The sequence below is a fragment of the Mauremys reevesii genome, linkage group 2, assembly GCF_016161935.1.
Source record: "Mauremys reevesii isolate NIE-2019 linkage group 2, ASM1616193v1, whole genome shotgun sequence".
In the NCBI taxonomy this organism is placed as follows: Eukaryota; Metazoa; Chordata; order Testudines; family Geoemydidae; genus Mauremys; species Mauremys reevesii.
The window spans coordinates 155,394,890-155,412,610 of NC_052624.1; the positions used below are offsets into that span (position 1 = coordinate 155,394,890).

At 50.7% G+C, this 17,721-nt stretch overlaps 1 long non-coding RNA gene across 1 annotated transcript; it reads right to left on the bottom strand.

Annotated features, from left to right (window-relative positions):
• Window positions 1-574: 574 nt before the first annotated feature.
• On the bottom strand, window positions 575-6,006 carry LOC120396865. Its single transcript, XR_005593468.1, has 3 exons — window positions 5,429-6,006; window positions 4,795-5,003; window positions 575-1,608 (listed from the first exon to the last, which is right to left on the bottom strand). It is a non-coding gene; the product is annotated as an uncharacterized LOC120396865 (long non-coding RNA).
• Between the last annotated feature and the right edge of the window lie 11,715 nt (window positions 6,007-17,721).

Genomic DNA, 17,721 nt, shown 5'->3' on the forward strand with positions numbered 1-17,721 from the left:
AATCCCTTCATTACAGGGTCAGGACTCAAACCAACCGGCTGAAGTAGCATGGTGGCAAAGAATGAAAGGCAGAGACCTGAACCCTCGATACAGGGTGGCCACGCTGCCCAAGTACTAGGGGATGCTGTACTTCCTGTGAGTCACAAGCACCTGAGCTAAATCCGCCTTCTTAAAGGCCAATCATTGTCATCAGCCCACTAACAGGAACTCAACTTAAATGGAGAGACCAGATCCTGTTTACAGGGCGGTCACACTGTCAAAGGCGCTAAATGATGACATCTGAGCCCTTACTCTTCCCTTTGTGGGGAGGAGGAGGATAAATACGTTAATACACTTTGAGCTCTTTTTCCAATTCTGAGAAGAGTAAAGAAAAAGCGCTGCAGCGATTTAACAAAAAATAAAAATAAATAACTAAAAATTAAAAGCTTGCACACCCACTTGTATCACGCGCTCTCACAAACACATCCATACAAAACAAAGGGGGACTTCCCAGAACAGAAAGAGAGCTCATGGCAACAGGTCACTCGACCCACTGCGTTAAACTTGACCAATCTTCCTCCTCAAAAACAAACAAACAAAGGGAAAAGGGACAAGACCTGCACCCTGATTACAGGGTGGGGTCCAAGTGACTAGCGCAGCAACCCAAAGGAACCAAAGGGGAAAGGACCTGAACCCTACTTACAGGGTGGTCACTCAGCCCAACGCATTAAGGGGAATCTAGTCCTCCCTAAATAAGAGGCACATGACCTGCACCCTAATTACCGGGCAGTCATACTGACCAGGCTGAGAACAAGACCCAATCCCAGAAGAGCAAAGGACAGAGACCTGAACCCTAGTTACAGGGAGGTCACATGGCTCAAGTAAGAAAGACATCAGTAGCTCCCATAAGTGAGGGGATTTTGACTCTCACCCTGATTACAAGGTGGTCACTCTGACTAGCTGAATTAAAGAGGATAATGACAGAAGACAACTTTAGACCTGAACCCTGATTACAGGGCGGTCACACTCCTAAGGGCCCTAAACTAACCCTAATCCCTGATAAATGAGAGGGATTTGACCTGCACCCAAATTACGGGGTGGTCATTCCAATTAGAAAGATAAAGGCGCATAAAGCCAGGGAGCAAATGGGCAGAGACCCGACCCCGAATTACAGGGAGGTCACGCTCCACAAGGTATCAAAGGGCTCAGTACTTCCCATACTACAGCAACTTGTGACACGCACCCGAATTACAGGTGGTCACGGTGACTAGACTGTCAGAACAGCAAGATGGCAGCGCCCTGACTCCAAATTACAGGGAGGTGAGTCCTACGGCTCAGGGTTCCAAAGAGCTCAGTATCCCCCAGAAGCAAAAGGAAGATGACTTGTACCCTGATTACAGGGTCGTCATCCTGACTACAGGGCCACAACAAGGCGTAATGCCAAATGAGCAAGTGGGCAGAGACTCGGACCCTAGTTACAGGGCGGTCACATTGCTCTAGTTACCGAAGAACTCAATGTCCCTCGAAAGCGAGGGGGAGGTGACTTGCACCCTGATTACAGGGCAGTCACTCTCACTAGCCAGCTAACGGAGCACAATGTCAAAAGGAGAAAACAGCACAGACCTGGACCTGATTACAGGGCGGTCACGCTGACTGGTAGGCCAGTGTACGGTGTAATGCCAAATGAGCAAATGGGCAGAGACCAGGACCCTAGTTACAGGGCGGTCACATTGCTCAAGTTACCAAAGAGCTCAACGTCCCTCGAAAGCGAGGGGAAGGTGACTTGCACCCTGATTACAGGGCAGTCACTCTCACTAGCCAGCTAACGGAGCACAATGTCAAAAGGAGAAAACAGCACAGACCTGGATCCTGATTACAGGGCGGTCACGCTGCTCAAGGTATTAAAAGGCTCGAGGTGCCCGTACAGTGTAATTACATGACCTGAGGCCCAATACAGGAAGATTACTGTGCCCGAGTCCCTTTCCTTCTCCTCCATCTTCAGTGACTTGTCCTCTTTCCTCCTCTTTGCTTGACGTTTCTGACGCTTCCTTCTTGTCCACTTGTGCTCAGAGCTGCCTGAAACAGAGAGAGGAGCAAACAGGAATGTGTAAGTCAGAAGCCCTTACGACAACTCCGCATCCCTGACACAAACTGAGCATAAACTACTGATACAGTATTGTTTTCCGGGTCGGAGACAGTCTGGATATTTAGCTTCAAGATAGTTCTATACGGTGCTCAGACAATTCCATAAGGCTTTCCCCTTCTTCCAAGCCCCACCGGGTGACAAAATACCAGACATATCCGACTTCAGAGGCACAGTTTCCAGATTTCCCCTCGGCAACTGTTACACCAGGTGGGCTCCATACTAAATCAAGAGGAATTAGATGAGTAAGGGCAGTATGGAATTAATGGACAAGTATTCCAAAGTCAATGTCCCAAGGTATGCTACCTGGACTGACTTAGTCCAAAACTTTGTCCACGGGACCCTCCCTTTCTGGGCTTACCAGCAAAAGCAGCATGATGTCGGATCTCCAAGAGCATAGTAAGCGGAGCAGAAAGCAGGAGACTTGGCTGCACAATTCCAGGCAAGTTGGGCGCAGAGCAAAGGGCCAGGACTCTGGACACAGTCTCATGGGGGCACCATAAATAGTGTCTGATGAGACCTGTACCCTGTTTACAGGGTGCTCATTCAGATCAGTGGGCTGCACTTGACCTAGTTCCAAGGGAATAGAGGGCCAAGACCAGATCCCTGATTACAGGGTGGTCACTCGCCTCAGGCTGTGAAGAAAGCACAATGCCAAGAGACCCAAAAGGCCTCGGAGACCAAACCCTAGTTACAGGGAGGTCAAACTGCCCATGTTACTGAAATGGTTCCAATTCCAAAGATTTCAAAAGAGAGGTGCAACCTGTACCCTGATTACAGGGTGGTCGCTGGGATTAGCCAAATAGCAGAGACCGTAACCTGAATTACAGGAAGGTCAAGCTCCTCAAAGTACCAAAGGACTCAATATGTCCCATTCTATAGATATTTGTGACATGCGCCCTGATTACAGGGCTGTCAAGCTGACTAGTCGGCCAGTGTACGGCGTAATGCCAAATGAGCAAGTGGCAAAGCTCTGGACCCTAGTTACAGGGTGGTCACACTGCTCAGGGTTCCACAGAGCTCAATATCCCCCAGAAGGCAGAAGGACACAAACAATCCCTTCATTACAGGGTCAGGACTCAAACCAACCGGCTGAAGTAGCATGGTGGCAAAAGAATGAAAGGCAGAGACCTGAACCCTCGATACAGGGTGGCCACGCTGCCCAAGTACTAGGGGATGCTGTACTTCCTGTGAGTCACAAGCACCTGAGCTAAATCCGCCTTCTTAAAGGCCAATCATTGTCATCAGCCCACTAACAGGAACTCAACTTAAATGGAGAGACCAGATCCCTGTTTACAGGGCGGTCACACTGTCAAAGGCGCTAAATGATGACATCTGAGCCCTTACTCTTCCCTTTTGTGGGGAGGAGGAGGATAAATACGTTAATACACTTTGAGCTCTTTTCCAATTCTGAGAAGAGTAAAGAAAAAGCGCTGCAGCGATTTAACTTAAAAAAATAAAAATAAATAACTAAAAATTAAAAAGCTTGCACACCCACTTGTATCACGCGCTCTCACAAACACATCCATACAAAACAAAGGGGGACTTCCCAGAACAGAAAGAGAGCTCATGGCAACAGGTCACTCGACCCACTGCGTTAAACTTGACCAATCTTCCTCCCCTCAAAAAAACAAACAAACAAAGGGAAAAGGGACAAGACCTGCACCCTGATTACAGGGTGGGGTCCAAGTGACTAGCGCAGCAACCCAAAGGAACCAAAGGGGAAAGGACCTGAACCCTACTTACAGGGTGGTCACTCAGCCCAACGCATTAAGGGGAATCTAGTCCTCCCTAAATAAGAGGCACATGACCTGCACCCTAATTACCGGGCAGTCATACTGACCAGGCTGAGAACAAGACCCAATCCCAGAAGAGCAAAGGACAGAGACCTGAACCCTAGTTACAGGGAGGTCACATGGCTCAAGTAAGAAAGACATCAGTAGCTCCCATAAGTGAGGGGATTTTGACTCTCACCCTGATTACAAGGTGGTCACTCTGACTAGCTGAATTAAAGAGGATAATGACAGAAGACAACTTTAGACCTGAACCCTGATTACAGGGCGGTCACACTCCTAAGGGCCCTAAACTAACCCTAATCCCTGATAAATGAGAGGGATTTGACCTGCACCCAAATTACGGGGTGGTCATTCCGATTAGAAAGATAAAGGCGCATAAAGCCAGGGAGCAAATGGGCAGAGACCCGACCCCGAATTACAGGGAGGTCACGCTCCACAAGGTATCAAAGGGCTCAGTACTTCCCATACTACAGCAACTTGTGACACGCACCCGAATTACAGGTGGTCACGGTGACTAGACTGTCAGAACAGCAAGATGGCAGCGCCCTGACTCCAAATTACAGGGAGGTGAGTCCTACGGCTCAGGGTTCCAAAGAGCTCAGTATCCCCCAGAAGCAAAAGGAAGATGACTTGTACCCTGATTACAGGGTCGTCATCCTGACTACAGGGCCACAACAAGGCGTAATGCCAAATGAGCAAGTGGGCAGAGACTCGGACCCTAGTTACAGGGCGGTCACATTGCTCTAGTTACCGAAGAACTCAGTGTCCCTCGAAAGCGAGGAGGAGGTGACTTGCACCCTGATTACAGGGCAGTCACTCTCACTAGCCAGCTAACGGAGCACAATGTCAAAAGGAGAAAACAGCACAGACCTGGACCCTGATTACAGGGCGGTCACGCTGCGCAAGGTATTAAAAGGCTCGAGGTGCCCGTACAGTGTAATTACATGACCTGAGGCCTGATAAAGGGAGGTTACTGTGCCCGGAGTCCCTTTCCTTCTCCTCCATCCTCAGTGAGTTGTCCTCTTTCCTCCTCTTTGCTTGACATTCCTGACACTTCCTTCTCGTACACTTGTGCTTGGAGCTGCCTGAAACAGAGAGGGAGCCAACAGGCGTGTGTAAGTCAGGAGCCCTTACGACAACTCTGCATCCCCGACACAAACTGAGCATAAACTACTGATACAGTATTGTTTTCCAGTCTGAGACAGCCTGATTATTCAGCTCCAAGATAGTTCTATGCGGTCCTCAGACAGCTCCATAAGGACTTTCCCCTTCTCCCAAGCCCCATTGGGTGACAAAAATATTAAACCCACCCTACTCCAGAGGCACAATCTCCAGATTTCCCCTCAACAACTATTACAGCAGGCAGGCTCCATACTAAATCAAGAGGAATTAGATGAGTAAGGGCAGTATGGAATTAATGGACAAGTATTCCAAAGTCAGTGTCCCAAGGTATGCTAACTGGACTGACTAGTCCAAAACTTTGTCCACGGACCCTCCTTTCTGAGCTTACCAGCAACAGGAGCAGGATGTCGAATCTCCAAGAGCACAGTAAGCAGAGCAGAAAGCAGGAGACTTGGCGGCACAATTCCAGGCAAGTTGGAAGCGCAGTGCAAAGGGCCAGGACTCTGGACACAGTCTCATGGGGGCACCATAAATAGTGTCTGATGAGACCTGTACCCTGTTTACAGGGTGCTCATTCAGATCAGTGGGCTGCACTTGACCTAGTTCCAAGGGAATAGAGGGCCAAGACCAGATCCCTGATTACAGGGTGGTCACTCGCCTCAGGCTGTGAAGAAAGCACAATGCCAAGAGACCCAAAAGGCCTCGGAGACCAAACCCTAGTTACAGGGAGGTCAAACTGCCCATGTTACTGAAATGGTTCCAATTCCAAAGATTTCAAAAGAGAGGTGCAACCTGTACCCTGATTACAGGGTGGTCGCTGGGATTAGCCAAATAGCAGAGACCGTAACCTGAATTACAGGAAGGTCAAGCTCCTCAAAGTACCAAAGGACTCAATATGTCCCATTCTATAGATATTTGTGACATGCGCCCTGATTACAGGGCTGTCAAGCTGACTAGTCGGCCAGTGTACGGTGTAATGCCAAATGAGCAAATGGGCAGAGACCAGGACCCTAGTTACAGGGCGGTCACATTGCTCAAGTTACCAAAGAGCTCAACGTCCTCGAAAGCGAGGAAGGTGACTTGCACCCTGATTACAGGGCAGTCACTCTCACTAGCCAGCTAACGGAGCACAATGTCAAAGGAGAAAACAGCACAGACCTGGATCCTGATTACAGGGCGGTCACGCTGCGCAAGGTATTAAAAGGCTCGAGGTGCCCGTACAGTGTAATTACATGACCTGAGGCCCAATACAGGAAGATTACTGTGCCCGAGTCCCTTTCCTTCTCCTCCATCTTCAGTGACTTGTCCTCTTTCCTCCTCTTTGCTTGACGTTTCTGACGCTTCCTTCTTGTCCACTTGTGCTCAGAGCTGCCTGAAACAGAGAGAGGGAGCAAACAGGAATGTGTAAGTCAGAAGCCCTTACGACAACTCCGCATCCCTGACACAAACTGAGCATAAACTACTGATACAGTATTGTTTTCCGGGTCGGAGACAGTCTGGATATTTAGCTTCAAGATAGTTCTATACGGTGCTCAGACAATTCCACAAGGCTTTCCCCTTCTTCCAAGCCCCACCGGGTGACAAAAATACCAGACATATCCTACTTCAGAGGCACAGTTTCCAGATTTCCCCTCGGCAACTGTTACACCAGGTGGGCTCCATACTAAATCAAGAGGAATTAGATGAGTAAGGGCAGTATGGAATTAATGGACAAGTATTCCAAAGTCAATGTCCCAAGGTATGCTACCTGGACTGACTTAGTCCAAAACTTTGTCCACGGGACCCTCCCTTTCTGGGCTTACCAGCAAAAGCAGCATGATGTCGGATCTCCAAGAGCATAGTAAGCGGAGCAGAAAGCAGGAGACTTGGCTGCACAATTCCAGGCAAGTTGGAAGTGCAGAGCAAAGGGCCAGGACTCTGGACACAGTCTCATGGGGGCACCATAAATAGTGTCTGATAAGACCTGTACCCTGTTTACAGGGTGCTCATTCAGATCAGTGGGCTGCACTTGACCTACTGCCAAGGGAATAGAGGGCCAAGACCAGATCCCTGATTACAGGGTGGTCACTTGCCTCAGGCTGTGAAGAAAACACAATGCCAAGAGACCCAAAGGGCCTCGGAGACCAAACCCTAGTTACAAGGAGGTCAAACTGCCCATGTTACTGAAATGGTTCCAATTCCAAAGATTTCAAAAGAGAGATGCAACCTGTACCCTGATTACAGGGTGGTCGCTGGGATTAGCCAAATAGCAGAGACCGTAACCTGAATTACAGGAAGGTCAAGCTCCTCAAAGTACCAAAGGACTCAATATGTCCCATTCTATAGATATTTGTGACATGTGCCCTGATTACAGGGCTGTCAAGCTGACTAGTCGGCCAGTGTACGGCGTAATGCCAAATGAGCAAGTGGCAAAGCTCTGGACCCTAGTTACAGGGTGGTCACACTGCTCAGGGTTCCACAGAGCTCAATATCCCCCAGAAGGCAGAAGGACACAAACAATCCCTTCATTACAGGGTCAGGACTCAAACCAACCGGCTGAAGTAGCATGGTGGCAAAAGAATGAAAGGCAGAGACCTGAACCCTCGATACAGGGTGGCCACGCTGCCCAAGTACTAGGGGATGCTGTACTTCCTGTGAGTCACAAGCACCTGAGCTAAATCCGCCTTCTTAAAGGCCAATCATTGTCATCAGCCCACTAACAGGAACTCAACTTAAATGGAGAGACCAGATCCCTGTTTACAGGGCGGTCACACTGTCAAAGGCGCTAAATGATGACATCTGAGCCCTTACTCTTCCCTTTTGTGGGGAGGAGGAGGATAAATACGTTAATACACTTTGAGCTCTTTTTCCAATTCTGAGAAGAGTAAAGAAAAAGCGCTGCAGCGATTTAACTTAAAAAAATAAAAATAAATAACTAAAAATTAAAAAGCTTGCACACCCACTTGTATCACGCGCTCTCACAAACACATCCATACAAAACAAAGGGGGACTTCCCAGAACAGAAAGAGAGCTCATGGCAACAGGTCACTCGACCCACTGCGTTAAACTTGACCAATCTTCCTCCCCTCAAAAACAAACAAACAAAGGGAAAAGGGACAAGACCTGCACCCTGATTACAGGGTGGGGTCCAAGTGACTAGCGCAGCAACCCAAAGGAACCAAAGGGGAAAGGACCTGAACCCTACTTACAGGGTGGTCACTCAGCCCAACGCATTAAGGGGAATCTAGTCCTCCCTAAATAAGAGGCACATGACCTGCACCCTAATTACCGGGCAGTCATACTGACCAGGCTGAGAACAAGACCCAATCCCAGAAGAGCAAAGGACAGAGACCTGAACCCTAGTTACAGGGAGGTCACATGGCTCAAGTAAGAAAGACATCAGTAGCTCCCATAAGTGAGGGGATTTTGACTCTCACCCTGATTACAAGGTGGTCACTCTGACTAGCTGAATTAAAGAGGATAATGACAGAAGACAACTTTAGACCTGAACCCTGATTACAGGGCGGTCACACTCCTAAGGGCCCTAAACTAACCCTAATCCCTGATAAATGAGAGGGATTTGACCTGCACCCAAATTACGGGGTGGTCATTCCAATTAGAAAGATAAAGGCGCATAAAGCCAGGGAGCAAATGGGCAGAGACCAGACCCGAATTACAGGAGGTCACGCCCACAAGGTATCAAAGGGCTCAGTACTTCCCATACTACAGCAACTTGTGACACGCACCCGAATTACAGGTGGTCACGGTGACTAGACTGTCAGAACAGCAAGATGGCAGCGCCCTGACTCCAAATTACAGGGAGGTGAGTCCTACGGCTCAGGGTTCCAAAGAGCTCAGTATCCCCCAGAAGCAAAAGGAAGATGACTTGTACCCTGATTACAGGGTCGTCATCCTGACTACAGGGCCACAACAAGGCGTAATGCCAAATGAGCAAGTGGGCAGAGACTCGGACCCTAGTTACAGGGCGGTCACATTGCTCTAGTTACCGAAGAACTCAATGTCCCTCGAGCGAGGGAGGTGACTTGCACCCTGATTACAGGGCAGTCACTCTCACTAGCCAGCTAACGGAGCACAATGTCAAAAGGAGAAAACAGCACAGACCTGGACCCTGATTACAGGGCGGTCACGCTGACTGGTAGGCCAGTGTACGGTGTAATGCCAAATGAGCAAATGGGCAGAGACCAGGACCCTAGTTACAGGGCGGTCACATTGCTCTGTTACCAAAGAGCTCAACGTCCCTCGAAAGCGAGGAAGGTGACTTGCACCCTGATTACAGGGCAGTCACTCTCACTAGCCAGCTAACGGAGCACAATGTCAAAGGAGAAAACAGCACAGACCTGGATCCTGATTACAGGGCGGTCACGCTGCTCAAGGTATTAAAAGGCTCGAGGTGCCCGTACAGTGTAATTACATGACCTGAGGCCCAATACAGGAAGATTACTGTGCCCGAGTCCCTTTCCTTCTCCTCCATCTTCAGTGACTTGTCCTCTTTCCTCCTCTTTGCTTGACGTTTCTGACGCTTCCTTCTTGTCCACTTGTGCTCAGAGCTGCCTGAAACAGAGAGAGGAGCAAACAGGAATGTGTAAGTCAGAAGCCCTTACGACAACTCCGCATCCCTGACACAAACTGAGCATAAACTACTGATACAGTATTGTTTTCCGGGTCGGAGACAGTCTGGATATTTAGCTTCAAGATAGTTCTATACGGTGCTCAGACAATTCCATAAGGCTTTCCCCTTCTTCCAAGCCCCACCGGGTGACAAAATACCAGACATATCCTACTTCAGAGGCACAGTTTCCAGATTTCCCCTCGGCAACTGTTACACCAGGTGGGCTCCATACTAAATCAAGAGGAATTAGATGAGTAAGGGCAGTATGGAATTAATGGACAAGTATTCCAAAGTCAATGTCCCAAGGTATGCTACCTGGACTGACTTAGTCCAAAACTTTGTCCACGGGACCCTCCCTTTCTGGGCTTACCAGCAAAAGCAGCATGATGTCGGATCTCCAAGAGCATAGTAAGCGGAGCAGAAAGCAGGAGACTTGGCTGCACAATTCCAGGCAAGTTGGAAGCGCAGAGCAAAGGGCCAGGACTCTGGACACAGTCTCATGGGGGCACCATAAATAGTGTCTGATGAGACCTGTACCCTGTTTACAGGGTGCTCATTCAGATCAGTGGGCTGCACTTGACCTAGTTCCAAGGGAATAGAGGGCCAAGACCAGATCCCTGATTACAGGGTGGTCACTCGCCTCAGGCTGTGAAGAAAGCACAATGCCAAGAGACCCAAAAGGCCTCGGAGACCAAACCCTAGTTACAGGGAGGTCAAACTGCCCATGTTACTGAAATGGTTCCAATTCCAAAGATTTCAAAAGAGAGGTGCAACCTGTACCCTGATTACAGGGTGGTCGCTGGGATTAGCCAAATAGCAGAGACCGTAACCTGAATTACAGGAAGGTCAAGCTCCTCAAAGTACCAAAGGACTCAATATGTCCCATTCTATAGATATTTGTGACATGCGCCCTGATTACAGGGCTGTCATCCTGACTACAGGGCCACAACAAGGCGTAATGCCAAATGAGCAAGTGGGCAGAGACCAGGACCCTAGTTACAGGGCGGTCACATTGCTCTAGTTACCAAAGAACTCAGTGTCCTCGAAAGCGAGGGGGAGGTGACTTGCACCCTGATTACAGGGCAGTCACTCTCACTAGCCAGCTAACGGAGCACAATGTCAAAAGGAGAAAACAGCACAGACCTGGAGCCTGATTACAGGCGGTCACGCTGCGCAAGGTATTAAAAGGCTCGAGGTGCCCGTACAGTGTAATTACATGACCTGAGGCCTGATAAAGGGAGGTTACTGTGCCCGAGTCCCTTTCCTTCTCCTCCATCCTCAGTGAGTTGTCCTCTTTCCTCCTCTTTGCTTGACATTCCTGACACTTCCTTCTTGTACACTTGTGCTCAGAGCTGCCTGAAACAGAGAGAGGAGCCAACAGGCGTGTGTAAGTCAGGAGCCCTTACGACAACTCTGCATCCCGACACAAACTGAGCATAAACTACTGATACAGTATTGTTTTCCAGTCTGAGACAGCCTGATTATTCAGCTCCAAGATAGTTCTATGCGGTCCTCAGACAGCTCCATAAGGACTTTCCCCTTCTCCCAAGCCCCATTGGGTGACAAAAATATTAAACCCACCCTACTCCAGAGGCACAATCTCCAGATTTCCCCTCAACAACTATTACAGCAGGCAGGCTCCATACTAAATCAAGAGGAATTAGATGAGTAAGGGCAGTATGGAATTAATGGACAAGTATTCCAAAGTCAATGTCCCAAGGTATGCTAACTGGACTGACTAGTCCAAAACTTTGTCCACGGGACCCTCCCTTTCTGAGCTTACCAGCAACAGGAGCAGGATGTCGAATCTCCAAGAGCACAGTAAGCAGAGCAGAAAGCAGGAGACTTGGCGGCACAATTCCAGGCAAGTTGGAAGCGCAGTGCAAAGGGCCAGGACTCTGGACACAGTCTCATGGGGGCACCATAAATAGTGTCTGATGAGACCTGTACCCTGTTTACAGGGTGCTCATTCTTATCAGTGGGCTGCACTTGACCTACTGCCAAGGGAATAGAGGGCCAAGACCAGATCCCTGATTACAGGGTGGTCACTCGCCTCAGGCTGTGAAGAAAGCACAATGCCAAGAGACCCAAAAGGCCTCGGAGACCAAACCCTAGTTACAGGGAGGTCAAACTGCCCATGTTACTGAAATGGTTCCAATTCCAAAGATTTCAAAAGAGAGGTGCAACCTGTACCCTGATTACAGGGTGGTCGCTGGGATTAGCCAAATAGCAGAGACCGTAACCTGAATTACAGGAAGGTCAAGCTCCTCAAAGTACCAAAGGACTCAATATGTCCCATTCTATAGATATTTGTGACATGCGCCCTGATTACAGGGCTGTCAAGCTGACTAGTCGGCCAGTGTACGGTGTAATGCCAAATGAGCAAATGGGCAGAGACCAGGACCCTAGTTACAGGGCGGTCACATTGCTCAAGTTACCAAAGAGCTCAACGTCCCTCGAAAGCGAGGGGAAGGTGACTTGCACCCTGATTACAGGGCAGTCACTCTCACTAGCCAGCTAACGGAGCACAATGTCAAAAGGAGAAAACAGCACAGACCTGGATCCTGATTACAGGGCGGTCACGCTGCTCAAGGTATTAAAAGGCTCGAGGTGCCCGTACAGTGTAATTACATGACCTGAGGCCCAATACAGGAAGATTACTGTGCCCGGAGTCCCTTTCCTTCTCCTCCATCTTCAGTGACTTGTCCTCTTTCCTCCTCTTTGCTTGACGTTTCTGACGCTTCCTTCTTGTCCACTTGTGCTCAGAGCTGCCTGAAACAGAGAGAGGGAGCAAACAGGAATGTGTAAGTCAGAAGCCCTTACGACAACTCCGCATCCCTGACACAAACTGAGCATAAACTACTGATACAGTATTGTTTTCCGGGTCGGAGACAGTCTGGATATTTAGCTTCAAGATAGTTCTATACGGTGCTCAGACAATTCCATAAGGCTTTCCCCTTCTTCCAAGCCCCACCGGGTGCAAAAATACCAGACATATCCTACTTCAGAGGCACAGTTTCCAGATTTCCCCTCGGCAACTGTTACACCAGGTGGGCTCCATACTAAATCAAGAGGAATTAGATGAGTAAGGGCAGTATGGAATTAATGGACAAGTATTCCAAAGTCAATGTCCCAAGGTATGCTACCTGGACTGACTTAGTCCAAAACTTTGTCCACGGGACCCTCCCTTTCTGGGCTTACCAGCAAAAGCAGCATGATGTCGGATCTCCAAGAGCATAGTAAGCGGAGCAGAAAGCAGGAGACTTGGCTGCACAATTCCAGGCAAGTTGGAAGCGCAGAGCAAAGGGCCAGGACTCTGGACACAGTCTCATGGGGGCACCATAAATAGTGTCTGATAAGACCTGTAGCCTGTTTACAGGGTGCTCATTCAGATCAGTGGGCTGCACTTGACCTACTGCCAAGGGAATAGAGGGCCAAGACCAGATCCCTGATTACAGGGTGGTCACTTGCCTCAGGCTGTGAAGAAAACACTATGCCAAGAGACCCAAAGGCCTCGGAGACCAAACCCTAGTTACAAGGAGGTCAAACTGCCCATGTTACTGAAATGGTTCCAATTCCAAAGATTTCAAAAGAGAGATGCAACCTGTACCCTGATTACAGGGTGGTCGCTGGGATTAGCCAAATAGCAGAGACCGTAACCTGAATTACAGGAAGGTCAAGCTCCTCAAAGTACCAAAGGACTCAATATGTCCCATTCTATAGATATTTGTGACATGTGCCCTGATTACAGGGCTGTCAAGCTGACTAGTCGGCCAGTGTACGGCGTAATGCCAAATGAGCAAGTGGCAAAGCTCTGGACCCTAGTTACAGGGTGGTCACACTGCTCAGGGTTCCACAGAGCTCAATATCCCCCAGAAGGCAGAAGGACACAAACAATCCCTTCATTACAGGGTCAGGACTCAAACCAACCGGCTGAAGTAGCATGGTGGCAAAAGAATGAAAGGCAGAGACCTGAACCCTCGATACAGGGTGGCCACGCTGCCCAAGTACTAGGGGATGCTGTACTTCCTGTGAGTCACAAGCACCTGAGCTAAATCCGCCTTCTTAAAGGCCAATCATTGTCATCAGCCCACTAACAGGAACTCAACTTAAATGGAGAGACCAGATCCCTGTTTACAGGGCGGTCACACTGTCAAAGGCGCTAAATGATGACATCTGAGCCCTTACTCTTCCCTTTTGTGGGGAGGAGGAGGATAAATACGTTAATACACTTTGAGCTCTTTTTCCAATTCTGAGAAGAGTAAAGAAAAAGCGCTGCAGCGATTTAACTTAAAAAAATAAAAATAAATAACTAAAAATTAAAAAGCTTGCACACCCACTTGTATCACGCGCTCTCACAAACACATCCATACAAAACAAAGGGGGACTTCCCAGAACAGAAAGAGAGCTCATGGCAACAGGTCACTCGACCCACTGCGTTAAACTTGACCAATCTTCCTCCCCTCAAAAAAACAAACAAACAAAGGGAAAAGGGACAAGACCTGCACCCTGATTACAGGGTGGGGTCCAAGTGACTAGCGCAGCAACCCAAAGGAACCAAAGGGGAAAGGACCTGAACCCTACTTACAGGGTGGTCACTCAGCCCAACGCATTAAGGGGAATCTAGTCCTCCCTAAATAAGAGGCACATGACCTGCACCCTAATTACCGGGCAGTCATACTGACCAGGCTGAGAACAAGACCCAATCCCAGAAGAGCAAAGGACAGAGACCTGAACCCTAGTTACAGGGAGGTCACATGGCTCAAGTAAGAAAGACATCAGTAGCTCCCATAAGTGAGGGGATTTTGACTCTCACCCTGATTACAAGGTGGTCACTCTGACTAGCTGAATTAAAGAGGATAATGACAGAAGACAACTTTAGACCTGAACCCTGATTACAGGGCGGTCACACTCCTAAGGGCCCTAAACTAACCCTAATCCCTGATAAATGAGAGGGATTTGACCTGCACCCAAATTACGGGGTGGTCATTCCGATTAGAAAGATAAAGGCGCATAAAGCCAGGGAGCAAATGGGCAGAGACCCGACCCCAAATTACAGGGAGGTCACGCTCCACAAGGTATCAAAGGGCTCAGTACTTCCCATACTACAGCAACTTGTGACACGCACCCGAATTACAGGTGGTCACGGTGACTAGACTGTCAGAACAGCAAGATGGCAGCGCCCTGACTCCAAATTACAGGGAGGTGAGTCCTACGGCTCAGGGTTCCAAAGAGCTCAGTATCCCCCAGAAGCAAAAGGAAGATGACTTGTACCCTGATTACAGGGTCGTCATCCTGACTACAGGGCCACAACAAGGCGTAATGCCAAATGAGCAAGTGGGCAGAGACTCGGACCCTAGTTACAGGGCGGTCACATTGCTCTAGTTACCGAAGAACTCAGTGTCCCTCGAAAGCGAGGAGGAGGTGACTTGCACCCTGATTACAGGGCAGTCACTCTCACTAGCCAGCTAACGGAGCACAATGTCAAAAGGAGAAAACAGCACAGACCTGGACCCTGATTACAGGGCGGTCACGCTGCGCAAGGTATTAAAAGGCTCGAGGTGCCCGTACAGTGTAATTACATGACCTGAGGCCTGATAAAGGGAGGTTACTGTGCCCGGAGTCCCTTTCCTTCTCCTCCATCCTCAGTGAGTTGTCCTCTTTCCTCCTCTTTTCTTGACATTCCTGACACTTCCTTCTCGTGCACTTGTGCTTGGAGCTGCCTGAAACAGAGAGGGAGCCAACAGGCGTGTGTAAGTCAGGAGCCCTTACGACAACTCTGCATCCCCGACACAAACTGAGCATAAACTACTGATACAGTATTGTTTTCCAGTCTGAGACAGCCTGATTATTCAGCTCCAAGATAGTTCTATGCGGTCCTCAGACAGCTCCATAAGGACTTTCCCCTTATCCCAAGCCCCACTGGGTGACAAAAATACTAAACCCACCCTACTCCAGAGGCACAATCTCCATTTTTCCCCTCACCTCAGCCTTTCCCGCCCAGAACCTGAGTCCCTCCTCCAGCATCACCTCAGCCTTTCCCGCCCAGATCCTGAGCCCCTCCTCCAGCATCACCTCAGCCTTTCCCGCCCAGACCCTGAGCCCCTCCTCTAGCATCACCTCAGCCTTTCCTGCCCTAGCCCTGAGCCCCTCCTCCAGTGTCACCTCAGCCTTCCCTGCCCTGGCCCTGAGTCCCTCCTCCAGCATCACCTCAGCCTTTCCTTCCCAGACTCTGGGCCCCTCCTCCAGTGTCACGTCAACTTTTCCTGCCCTGGCCCTGAGGCCCCTCCAATATCACCTCAGCCTTTCCCGCCCAAGCTTGGAGCCCCTCCTCTGGTATAACCTCAGCCTTTTCTGCCCAGGCTCTGAGCCCCCTCCGGAGTCACCTCAGCCTTTCCCGCCCAGACCCTGAGCCCCTTCTCTGGTATCACCTCAGTCTTTCCTACCCACTCTCTGAGCCCCTTTTCCGGCACCATCTCAGCCTTTCCTGCCCAGACCCTGAGCCCCTCCTCCAGAGTCACCTCAGCCTTTCCCGCCCGGACCCTGAGCCCCTCCTCCAGCATCACCTCAGCCTTTCCCGCCCGGACCCTGAGCCCCTCCTGCAGTGTCACCTCAACCTTTCCTGCCCAGTCCTTGAGCCCCCTCCAGTGTCACCTCAGCCTTTCCCGCCCAGTCCCTGAGCCCCTCCTCCAGCATCACCTCAGCCTTTCCCGCCCGGACCCTGAGCCCCTCCTCTGGTGTCACCTCAGCCTTTTCTGCCCAGTCCCTGAGCCCCTTCCAGTGTCACCTCAGCCTTTTCTGCCCAGTCCCTGAGCCCCTCCTCTGTCGTCACCTCAGCTTTTCCCACCCAGGCTCTGAGCCCTCCTCCAGCATCACCTCAGCCTTTCCTGCTCAGACCCTGAGCCCCTCCTCCAGCATCACCTCAGCCTTTCCCGCCCAGACCCTGAGCCCTCCTCTGGTGTCACCTCAGCCTTTCCCGCCCAGTCCCTGAACCCTACTCCAGCATCACCTGAGCACTCCCTCCTACCTCACTTGATCTACCTCAGATCTTTCCCCCCCTCAGCCTGAGCCCCATCCCCCAACTCATGCCACCTCAGGTCTTTGTCCAGCCTGCTGCCTTAAATTCCCTTCTTCACCCCATCCAGTGATATCAGCATTCCCCACCTGAACATGAACCCCCCTCCTGCCCTGACCTCTCTGTGCCTGGCTGGAGCCCTGCCCTCTGGTGCCCCATCAGACACTCCCCACCCGCCTCCTCAAGTTACCTAAGCGCTTCCTGCCTCAAGCCCAGCCCCTCCCTCCACTCATATCCCCTCTCTGGGTTTGCCACCAGCCTCCTCTTACCCCCTCAGCATTGTTCCTTCCTGCTCTGCAGCAACTTCAGCACCTCCTGCCTCAGTGCCCTGCATCGCTCTTTACCAACCCACGCTCTGGCTCCCGCCACCTCAGAACTTCCCGCCAGAGACCAGCTGCTTCCCGCCATCTCGCTCCAGCCTCGCCTTTGCCCCTCCTGTCACCTCACAACCCGGCCACTCACTCCTCTTTCTCAGGCAGCGCCTCTCGCTGCTTTTCATGCCCCTACTCATGGCACTTCCACCCCTTCGTGCCTCAGTTGCAGCCCCGTAGCTCTGCCCCCAGGTGGGAGCCTGGTCCGAGCTCCCCTGCCCCGTCTGCGGTGCTTGTTCCATCTGGCACCAACCTTCCTGATGCTCCCGGTTGCGGGGGTTCCTGCACGGTTCTGCCGGGTGCTGGTGGCTCTGAGTGCTGGGGTGACCTCCCTCTGCCGCTTCTCCCCATTGGGCTCCCACTTCCCTGAGGGCCTGGAGCAGTGTCAGCGCTTCGAAGACCAGGGCCCCTGGGGGGCCTGGGCATGTGGCCCTCTGCCCCTGCACCTTGTCCCGGCTCATGCTGCCTCAGAGGTTCTCTCTCAGTGCCACCTCACAGTTGGCGCCCACCATCCTCTAACACTAAGCCCCGGCCCGGGTTTGAGCTGACTCAGCCTCCCTCACACCGAATGCTCTCCCTCTCAAACCCATTCCCGCCCGGCCCGAGTCCCACCCCCTGGTGGTCGC